This window comes from Gasterosteus aculeatus, unplaced genomic scaffold (assembly GCF_964276395.1).
Source record: "Gasterosteus aculeatus unplaced genomic scaffold, fGasAcu3.hap1.1 HAP1_SCAFFOLD_34, whole genome shotgun sequence".
NCBI classification, from domain to species: domain Eukaryota; kingdom Metazoa; phylum Chordata; class Actinopteri; order Perciformes; family Gasterosteidae; genus Gasterosteus; species Gasterosteus aculeatus.
Genome location: NW_027554892.1, coordinates 139,446 through 151,416, shown reverse-complemented (window position 1 = coordinate 151,416; position 11,971 = coordinate 139,446). Strand labels below are relative to the sequence as shown.

Below are 11,971 nucleotides of genomic sequence, written 5' to 3'. Positions count from 1 at the left end.
TTCTTCTACAACTCAGTAAGTAGAACACATGCACACGTCCATTAGGCCTACATATTTCTTGATCAAGGATTTTAATTTTAGGTATCTCACCCAAGAGGACAACCCGGTGTCTACTGCTTCTGACGACACAGTAAGTTGCTAAAAATGGCTAAAATATTCAAGTTAGGCGTTTTTTGTTTTGTTTGTGCATGCACACTAGTTTACTGTAAATAATCATAAGATAATTCCATAACCCAAACTTCTACCGGATGTTGCTTAAAGTAGAGCACAAATTGGAAATAACATATTACTTTATCCGTTCCATATTGCAGCAATACCCATATTTTTATCATGTTAGAAAACAACAAAAAACAAGTTTTGATTCGTGTGCAAATGCAGCATCTCTCTCAGCTGGCCACATACAAAATCACAGAACGTGTCTCATTGTGTCTTGCCAGATGAAGACAAAAGGGGGCACAGAATAAAAAAAAAAGAATAATTTATGATCTAATGACCAAAAAAAATCAATGGAAAGGACTGTTAAAAATATAATCAAATACATTTGAGCCGGACTTCAAATGCACACTGCAAAAATGAACCATCTAAATGCAAGTAAAAATTACTTAATTTGAGAAGGTAAAGACTTAAAACAAGTTAATTTATCTGCCAGTGCAGTAAGATTATTACACTTAGTAATACACAGTAAGATTTCTTGAAATAAGAAAAATGTTCTAGGCATCAGAAAGGTGGTACATGTCTTGTAATGAGTGGTAAAACACTAATTTCAAGCACTGTATTAAGTCAAATAAACTCAAAATAAGATGTCCATTCTTCTTTCAGTTTTTTTCCTTTCTTAATTTTAGTGAAAGGTTCTTAAAAGCAGAACCACTATACAAGACAATTTCACTTAATTCAAGACTGTTCATTATTAGCTTGTGCGGCTTAAAATGAGACAAAGCATGAATACGATCATTGTCAACAACAATTTATTTAGATTTTGTGCCCTTTAACACACTTGTTGCTTTTCAAAATATTACATATTCTCAATTACGGAAGCATTGCAACAGAAAACATGTGATACAACTTTGAGGTCATTATGGTTATGTGTCATCGTCACTGAATCTGATTACCTGACATTCAGATACAGAAAAAAGTATTAAGTTTCAAATTTTCTGTTCATTCCACCTCCTGTAATGTTTATAAACCTAGTTAACCGTCATTGGCCTCTATTAACTTTTTAGATCCAACATTTGCAGCACAAAATATGCTTTGATGATTAAAGGAACAAAGAACAAGGCAATCAGAGAATACTTGAACAAAAAGGAAGAAAGAATTTTCTCTTGACAAACTCCAATGCACACTACTATCGATTTAGAGTACCGCGACAGTGAAACTGGTGGTGCCAGTTATTCTAGTATAGTAGTTTAACACAGTGAACACCTCTACATCCCAATAAAATCCTTCCATTCTGTCATGGCTTTTTTGTATGAGGTCGTCATGTCTAATATTTCTGTCTGAATGACTGAGAGGAGGGTTGCCACACACTTTGGATAGGTGAGATGCAGAGTGTAGTAGTAAGCCATCAGATAAAGCAAAACTTCACAAAGGTCTTCCTTGGCAAATGTGGTGATGGGAGTGGTTCCAAATGTGACAAGACAGCGGGACCCATCAAAGAGCAAAACAAGTGCAGAGAGTGGTGTCTTCTGAAGGTAGATGGTGGGATCTTCTGTTGGCTAATAAAAAGAAGAAAGAAACAAATCTGAAAAATGTCTTTAAGGGTACAACAAAAATAAACACAAGACACCACTGTGGTGGTATATGAAAACAAACTGTCCTGTGTTTTAAACACAGGACCAAAAGAAATTAAATGATAATTAAATCAAATAATGGCACGGGAAAGACTAGCACTCCTAGTGGTGGCTCAAAAAGCCCTTTTTGTGGACACGCCCCTTGATTGTTCAACAATTTTTGGGAACAAACTCACCTGAAGGACATGAAGCAATGCCTCACTGGCTTTCCCAACTTCTTCGGTGGGGCAGTTGGTGAAGGAAAGAGGGCAGGAAGTGCCTTGAATAGAGCTATGGCATATTCCACTAGAACAAAAACAAATGTTCTCCGAATTCAGAGAATTATCTTTTATCCTTATCGCAACCATGAAAAAAGCCACACAGTATATTAGAGACGCAGCAGAATGCCCTACCTGCATCCAGGTTCACGGGCGGCTTCATCACTTTCTTTGAAACACCGTAAAATTGCACCTTGGCACAGAAGTCTTCCCATCTCTTCTTTACTTCATCTATGTATGTGATGTTGTCCTTATCCAGGATTTGTTGCAGCTCACTCATCACCTGTAATGCAATAAGTGTTAACTCCTGCAATAATGATTGTTTTTTTTGATGAGCTGAAATAACAAATAAATTATGCTTACGTGATGAAGATCCTTAAAACAAGGGTAGGCGTCGAGGATCTTTGTTGGCCTGTCCTCTTCTTTCATGGCATCACTGTCGATGAAGGCTCTTCTTGCTTCAAACTCGAGGTCAAGGATTTGGTGGACCGCATCTTTGTTTGGTTTTGTTTTCTTGAACATCTCCGGCAGAGTTTTATAAGGTCTGGCCTGTATGATCAGACTGTCTTTTTCAGCTAAAATGGAGAACAAAAATCAGTAATGGGTATCAAACATGTCAATCTGAATGATAATATAGGTTCAGTGTAACAATTAACAAAATTAGAGATGCTGAATGACCTATATACTAATGCAATTTTGAAGGAAAATAGTTAAGTAATTATTTATTACAATACATTTCTCCAATAAAGAAAAGGAACAATGTGTGTGCTGTTAATTATAGTTCTTAGAAATGAAATCAACATCAGCAGGTCAGACTTGCATCATAAGAAATTGGAAAATATAGTGATAAAACCACCTTACTGTAAATCTCCACCAGACAAAAAGCAATATTGTGCATGTTATACATCAACATTTGCCCTTCCTGCTTTTTAGAGCCAAATGGATGCAATCAAATAAAAAATCATCAGTAACAGCTAAATATATCAAAACAGAATCAGAATTAAACTAAAATGATCAGTGTCTGTATTCTGATAGACAATTCTTAGTCTTCATGCTACACAATTCCAACTTACGTGACCTGCTGCCATCATCAGAACTGCTCCCAGATGTTTGATGCAAAATAATTGTTGATGCACCACTTGAGTCTGCATCATTTTCTTCTCTGTCACTCGATGAGAAGTCAATGAGACTCCTTTTCTTTGAATGGCCCCTCTCTGGAGTGGGCCCCTGCCTCTTTTGTGGGGACTTCACATTCTGCAGCCTCTTGTGAAGATTGTTGTAAATGCTCATCTGTGGTAAAAACAAAAGGTTTGGTTATAATTAGATGCCTTCTTTTTATGTTACAGATAAACCACGGCAGACAAAATAAATAAACAAACATATTTACCACAAATTTAAATCACTTACATGCTTCATAGTTTTGTCTTTATCTTTTTATCTTTATCTGTTTAAATGGAAATATGACAAAATGACAATCAAACATATGTTCTGACAAACATATGTCATTCAAATCCGCCTTTTCATCCCGGAATTGCGTAAGTGTATATGTAAATTACACGGTGTCATAGAATGACCCCCCCCCAACTTGTCTTTTGGTATCGACCAACCAAATGCGCAAGGCTGCTCGTGCCCGTCAAAGCCGACATGAATCAACAATTTCCTCGTTTGCTGTCTGCAGTTGTGGATTAAACATCACGCTCTTTGTGCTACGTGTAGTTTGCAAGTATAGTTATTTTTTGCCCTTGCTGTCTTAGCAATTCTTGATTTTGTCGTTAATGTTTCAGTTTCATAAAAAACTACACTAACTGTCAGCTTTCATTAGCTAGCTAGCTAGCTAGCAACTTTTAACATAATGGCTTGCTGGAGGTGTGTTATTTGCTTCGTTTTTGTTGCCTTAACATTAAAGTCTCTCTTGAGCCATATCAACACAGCACATAGTCGAAACCCCGATTTCCGTGTTATATGCGGAATTGATGGATGTACCGAAGAATACACAGTATACAACTCCTTCTACTACCATATCAGACGCACACATGCTCTGTATCTTGCAACTGGGCACCCACCCACCAGAGGGATGACAGCAGCTACATCTGAGCCATCTAGGGTTGGAGGAGAACATTTTGATCTACCAATTTTTTCTGACTGTGCCACTGTAGGATATTAGAAACAAATATACGACCCGGTTCATAAAATTAATAAAAATGCATATAGTGTACACCAGAATACAGCCATGATTCTGAAACTGTAATCCATAAAGTAATGACAATATTGTAAAACTACTGTAAATCTGCAGCTGTACTAGAATAATACCAATGCAGTTATGATTGTATTTGATGTAATGTAATCAACTGGAATGCATGCATGTAATACTTGCACAACAACTGATATTGACTAAGGATCATTCGAAATCCGAGTTACATTGAACTCACCAGAAGACCACTCACAGAGGTGTGGACACTGACTTTCACACCTTAAAGCATTGGTATAAATACCTGTAGGAACCATTGTTCTCGAGTTGGCTGGTGGAGGCGACAGACGGGCACTAGGGATGGTCAAAGGACTGACCTGGGGCCTGTTGGTTGCTGAGACCAGCGGCTCCTCAGCTGAGATGTTCTTTTTACCGCAACGCCATCTCCTTTATTAAATACATTTGATTTTAACCTTTTGATCAGCGATGACCTCTGTCCGTCTGGCGTTTCTTCATTTTTGAACACAACACCACTCAACAAGAGGGATGCAAAGGACCAGCAGTGAAGTCCGCACAAGTGTCACCCCAAATGAAATGCCTCAGCCTCAGCTTGATGATTCCCAGATTCAACATACTGATCATCAGGTAAGATTCCACTTTTGACTATCTTGCATAATATTATAATAAAACCATATTCATTACATTTTGTTAATATTTTAGTCCCCTGTTGGCCCCCTTTTGAAAAGCATCAGACTGTTAACACAAACAAGAAGTGACGGGTTTGTGTTAAGAAAAATGAAATACTGATGTATAGAAGGACAAACAGAAATATTTAAGACTTCCGCAAGTTTGAACTATTTTATATATCAACATGTCTTTACAGGAATGTGCTGGTACATCACATGAGGCTCTTACCAGACGTGCAGCAGCGTTTGTCATTAATGTCCGGGAACAATGCCACCTGTCCCAGGTATTACCCTACCGTGCCTCAGTGCTAAATTGTATGTTGACAGACTTTGTGACACTCACACCAGATTAATTACAAATTTAATAATATTACATTTGAAAAGTAAATTTAAATGCAAAAAAAAAAAAATCAAAAATGAAGTAAATCTACTCACAAACTGCACCCTTTCTACATTTCCTGTCAATTCTACATCAATGGGTCAGTTTATAATCAATTCCATTGTCATAGCAATAATGGGCAATTTTTGAGAAAGGAATACACAAAGAGGAATACTTCTTTCCATTTCTTCTTCTGCTAGTGGACAGCAAAGGGTCAATCAAAAGAAGTCGGGGGCGATTATTAATAATTGATTATTTAGTGCCATGCACTGTTCATATTCAATAGAGTTGAACGACGCTGAAACAAATTGTTTTTTTTCTTAAGGTTTACATTTAACTTCTTTTTGTTTAGTGTCGTCTTCACTAAAGTCAAAATGCGTACAAACAGACACAGAATTTTTCTTTGAATAATCGATATGGGCAAGATTACGTCAGTTAGAGGATCTGAATTTCAGTTTCAATATATTTTTGATTAATTGCCCAGTCCTTTTTTTATTCCAAAAATGTACGTAGTCAAACTTGAGATCTGGGGCTAGATTTGTATGTAATCTTGTGGATTTGCGAGTAGGGTTATGCTAGTTCTGGATGATGGACAAACGTGTGTCTCGTACTATAATTTCTTTTTCTTTCAGAGGAGCGTCAACAGTATTATCTTTGGAGTCCAGCAGTATCAAGCTGCTCTTCTGAGTACCTTAAGGGACACAAAGAACAGTATTGAGAAGAACGAATATGTTCAGTTTGTTTTAGACTTGATTGAGATAGTTCAGATAATATTTGCACCTGTTTTATCGGTGCAAAGTGTATTGAGACTGAAACAAATGATTCAACAGCATCTCAAACAGTTTAAACAACTGTTTCCTGGAGAATAATGTAATTCCTAAGCAACATTACATGGTGCATATACCTGCTCAAATCCTTTCTCTGGGCCCTTCAATAAGGCATATGTGCATGAGATTTGAGTCGAAGCCCTCTTTTTTCAAACAGTGATAATCTAAATTGAACTTTAAAAATGTCTGTAAGTCACTCGTCAACCATAATCAGCTTTTTGAATGTTGTCAAAATGAAATGGGCACTGAGCACCCAGTTTTTGTTCATGAGAGGGAATTGGGTCCTGTCTCTGAAGTGACAAATATGGATTACATCACAGAAAAGACAAGAGATTTATTGGGGATTGATGGCATATAACATGCGGTCAATGTAAAGTGGCTGATTCTCAATGGTAACAAGTACATCCGTGAACAGTCTTTGATAATTACTAATGCAAATGAGACAGTACCTGTTTTTGGACTCATAAAAAACATTCATGTGATAGACAGTTTATTTTATTGCTTTGAATATCACCTTTACGAGACTCTGGGTTGGAATAGAGATCTTTTGGCATTTTAAGTTGCTGTACCTAATCTTGCACAGGCCACAGAGTTCCAGGATGCTGAAAAGCTACTTGATTATACATCATATTATGCAATGACTTTTAAAAACTATTTTTTTTTTATTTTTTTATATAAAATACAATATAACAATATTGCACTTAAAACTGGAAATGAATAACCATACTGTAAGTTTTGGAAGGTGTGTGGTGACTTGATACTGTTGAAATGATTTGTTACGGCCTGTAAATAAATGTGTTGTTGACACACCAATATTTGCAATAAATACAATAATGAATTGTTATTTTAGCAGTTCTTACTAGGCAGTCTTGAAACCAGTCTCTAACAGCTATGCATCCTCATAAAATGCTCCAATGCGGTCTCTAACAGTAATTCAGCTTGATGTACATAAAAAATAACAAACTTTAAGATATACTAACTAAGTAAGAAAAGAAAGGAAAAATATTCGTAAAATAATCTAAATTATTTTACACAATCTGCTCTTACCTGGTATATTATTCTCAAAATGAGATCAATACGACTTTTTGGCTGGATATAAGATTATATGTCTTGGTTAGAGCAGGAGTTTTTGCAGTGGGTGGTTACCAACCACATGAAATGGTACATTTGTACAGTCAAATTTGAGATTGCTTATCCAATATTTTCAATTCACAGATGAACCAACCCATACCTGGCCCTAGCTCTTCACCTGGGGAGCCAGTAGAGGAACATCTAGAAGACCTCACAAGTCCAACTTTAGACCAGAAACCAACAAAGGAACAGGTGGAACTCCTGCTGCTGGCATTAAAACTCAAACACGGATTAACAAATGGAGCCTCGAAGGACATCATGCATCTTATCAACTTTAAAGCTGGTCCTAGTGGGGAATTGGTTAGTGGCTCAAAGTACCTTTTCTACAAAGATTTGATTCAGTGAAAGACATATTAGAAGTCCATTATGTGTGCAAGAGTTGCAACGTAAACATGCAGGAAGGTCCCTTTAATGTCAAGTGCCCAGTGTGTGACCAGGACACATCAAAAGCGCATGCACAAAAAGACCAGTGTTTTTTGTACTTGCCACTAAAATACCATATTAAAAAACTGCTTGATGACCACCAATTAGGGGAACACCTGAAACACCGTTTTGAGAAGGATGCTAGGATGGTATATCGGACGCTCAACAGAACAGATTGATGACATTAGAACTTCTATTAAACCCGCCTGTAATGTTTCCCGTGTCCCCCGCTCAGTGAAAGTCACACGAGTGGAACATGTGGTTGTTTTATTACAGCATACCAATATTGAAAGGGATCTTACCTGAAAACTATCTGAAGCACTGGTTTAAGTTGGTAAAGGGCTCTTCTACTTGGTGAGAATATATCACCAATGCACATATCAGAATCTGAGTTGTTGCTAACAGTTTGTTCAGGAAATGGATACCCTTTATGGGATCAATAATGTTACTTTCAATGTACATTTGTGCCTTCATCTGCCCAATACTGTAAGGAACAGGGGTCCCCCCTGGGCACAGTCCGCTTTTGTGTTTGAGTCATACAAGATGTTATGATAAAGAGCAGCCAGGGAGTTTCTCTGGAGATCATAAAACTGTTTGGCTACAGGTTGCATTTACATCATTTTCCAAAAAAACCTTGCAGGCAGCTTCTGATGATTACAAATCTCTTAGTCTTTCAGTTGAGAAAAAAATGATGGTGTTACATCTTGTGAGATGCATGTACTGGTAAAACATATTATAACATTGTTTTGCGCTAAAGCCGTGTCTCAAGTGTCCTGTATTTGACCCTGATGTGCAAAGAGCAGCATGATACAAAATGTTTCTTTGCAGCTGTGTCCTGAGAAGGGAGGGCGGTCAACTCAAGCTCATAGACGCTTCAAAACAAAGGACTTCTGTTCATGGCCTTGGCCACTTATCTATAGCAAATTGGCTTATTTGAGGAAATTGCACTTTGTTCTTCTGAGTCTGTATCCTTATGGTTGAATGCACGATAAGTGCTCGTAAGTCGCTTTGGATAAAAGCGTCAGCTAAATGACATGTAATGTAATGTAAATGTAATTAATAAGCGGGATAGTATTGGGATAAATGGGGCTGGTCAATCTGGTATATGCGAGGTCATTAAGTTGCCTGTAGCCTTCCCATAAGTACTGATCCCTGTCCAAAATCACAATAGCACTGCCCTTATCGGCCGGTTTGATAATAATGGTTTTCATTATTAATCAATTCATCCACTACTGGTGAGCGGCACCTGGTGTGCTTTGAAATGGTGGTCAAAATGTTGAATGTCAAACTGGAAAAGGGCAGTGATCGCGTCGGGTATCTGTGATCTTGCAGGAGTCCAGACTTGACTTGTTCATAAACGGCAGACGTTCAGAATAGGCCACCAGTTTTAATTTTCTGTGATACTCCTGATACTTCTGTAAATCAAAGCGGCTCTGCTCTAGTATTTTTTTATTTATTCCCTTAGTGGGAATAAAATTAAGGTTTTCAGAGCTTTAGTTTCTGCCTGTATGCAGGAATCAGATGGACCTTGACGAGGTCAGAGTGTCCCAGTGCAGCACGAGGGACGGCGTGATGAGCCCTGCTTACTGTGGTGTAACAGTGATCCAGCGTGTTCTCCTCTCTGGTCTTATTTAATAAACTGTCTGTACTTAGGAAGTTCATGGCTGAGATTTCCTTTGTTAAAGTCCCGGAGGACAATAACTAAGGAGTCCGGGTTGGTCCGCTCCACACGCCGTATCTGGTCGGCGAATGTCCGCTGTGCCTTGTGCACGTTGCCCGCCGGCGGCATGTAAACACCGACCAGGATGAATGAAGCTCACGGAGGGAATAAAAGGGTTTGCAGTTGATGAAGAAAGTTTCCAGATCAGGAGAACAGTGTTTTAGGATTACCGTTAAATTCGACCCGAAAAGGCGTCATGGCTGAGGACAAAAAGTCCGGCCAATGTCAATGCTGACAGCCGCCTGTACACGTCTGCTGGATGTCACAAAAGCCAGGTCTGTGTCAGACACCGGTGTACGGCCGGGTGTCAGACTTTTGTGAAATCGACCACATCTCACCAGAATCTGATTTTGGATATCGCCTATAAGTCTGGCTGTCAGTCTGTGCTAGGCTGCTGAAAATCGGACCAGCTCCTCCCGCGGGGGGGGGCGTGTAGATTTTGGGCCCGATCGGAGGTTGTGCTGGCGTAGCTGCCATAGACTCCCTCACGTTTTTTAGCCGTTGGCATTCACCTACAACTGTGGCACTGCTGTGCTGAAATTTGTCCGAGCTCCTGTCAGGGCCCCTGGGAAGGTTAAGTTTAGGCGTGCATCTCTGACGCAGGTACAGAGATGCACAAGCCCCAGCAGCAGTGGCCTCCTCCTCGGCAAGCACACAGGCCTCGCCTGCTCCGGCTGGAAGCTCGGCGAGGGGGTGCACGCTGTCGCTCACACACGGAGCAGGGCGATGCCGCTGTGTACATTGGACCTTCACCGCGCCCCTGTTGTGTTCTATAAACAAATCCTTTGTTACTGTACTGAAGTAGTGTTACGCACGCCTCGTGGAGGAGGGAACGCAACGACCCGCCGCTCGTCATCTCAATGTGGTAATGGGGAAAAGAGGTGTGGTGCGTGTAGGTACACGGACGACCAGAACACATATAGCCCGTAAAAAGGAATGTTTATTAATATATATATATATATATACACGGGTTGCTTGGGAAAAGGGGCTGGGCGGAACCAAAACAATGAACAAAACAGTCCCTCTTGCCTATCTGACCTGAAACACCCCCCCCTAACCTAGCTTGAGCACTAGCAAGGCTCACTAACCAAATACAGGGGGTGGTCCGCCCAGGTCTTGCCTAGTGTTTCTAGACAGGAGGATGACTACGGGTGGTGTAGACCCATGGGCAGCTTGCCTACGCACTCCCAAGGTGCTTCCCCTTTTCCCTGGGAACAAAAGACAAAAAAAACAGGATTAAACACAAAATGAGAAAAGCGCTTTCACAAGCACACAGAACAAGATTTAACAGAGACTCCAAGTCACTCTCTGCTCTACAACCCACACCCAACGAGCGAGAGCTTCATAACAAAATGGCACCACTTTATGTGTTGCGAGGGAAGGAATCCAGGTGCAGCCACTGACGAGTGGGTGGGGCCAGATCTCCAGTCTGGGGACTGCTGCTCCTGGAATCAATCACCTGTCAAGGCACAAAACAAAGCCACCAAACACAGAAAACTGGGGAACGTAACAAGTAGACATTTTGGGTATCTATACTTTACTGGAGTATTTATTTTTCAGACGACGTTTTACTTCTACTCCTTACTTTTAAGCCGGTTGGGGCCACAAGGGTCTAGACTCAAAAGCAGACTCGAGGCGGAGTAGTCAGAGGCAAAAATAGTTCACTTACTTGCCTTACTTCAGGCAGGGGTTCGGTACACGGGTAGTCAGACAGATATTGTTGTTACCTCCGACCCTCCTGCTTCGAAGCTTGTGTCGAAGTATGAACCAGTGCAAGGCGACGCAAACGTATCGGTGCTCGGTTCGTTCGCTGCTGATCACGTTGTTAACCTTTCCTGCCTGTCCGTCTCTGACCGTAGTTGGAGACTTCGTTCTCTGCTCCAGGGCCAAGTATTGCCTGTTCCTAATACTTGGGGTTAATACCCTTCACTTTCCTTCCTCCTGCTGGTTAGTGAATAAAACGCCCGCTGTATGCTTTCTTTGAAGATTTATTGAACACTGAGTAACACGGTTACAGCACATGGGTTTCTCCGGTCGCTACGTCCACACACAAAATTAACAAAAACTCCGCTCCTTCTCTCCCACTCCCTCGCTCGCTCCTGCTCCGTACGTGCTGCTCTTAAAGGGGCCGCACCATTTTACAACACTACCCCCACTCTGGATGGCAGCTACCTGGCTTAATGCCACTCTAGCACACATACAACATGTAATTCAGCCTTGCCCCTCTTCTTTTTGCACATAGCACACATTTGCAGTGAAAGGAAAGGTGGTCTCGGCAACAGTCTTCCACAGTCTATCAGAGGGTACAACAGTCGTTGGCGTAGTTATACAGTGTACATATATATAACATTTGTAGGCCGTTGTGTGGGCACACAGAACGTGGGGCATTACAATCCTTGGCAAGACATCCATGTATTACACAGGTCCTTTTCTAGTCCCAATACCACCTATTCAACCAGAGTGTGTAAGAGTGTGTGTAAGTTGTTGTTGTTGTTTTTTTAAGAACAACTCGACAGAAAATAACGCTAACCTGTGTCTTGTATTCGTGGTACAGCAAAATATCTTAACTGGAA

The 11,971-nt window shown here is 40.3% G+C and overlaps 1 long non-coding RNA gene across 1 annotated transcript; it reads left to right on the top strand.

Annotated features, from left to right (window-relative positions):
- LOC144394040 (uncharacterized) lies at nucleotides 1–7,809 on the top strand. The gene is made up of 3 exons (XR_013456875.1): nucleotides 1–15; nucleotides 82–130; nucleotides 7,340–7,809. It is a non-coding gene; the product is annotated as an uncharacterized LOC144394040 (long non-coding RNA).
- Nucleotides 7,810–11,971: the final 4,162 nt, after the last annotated feature.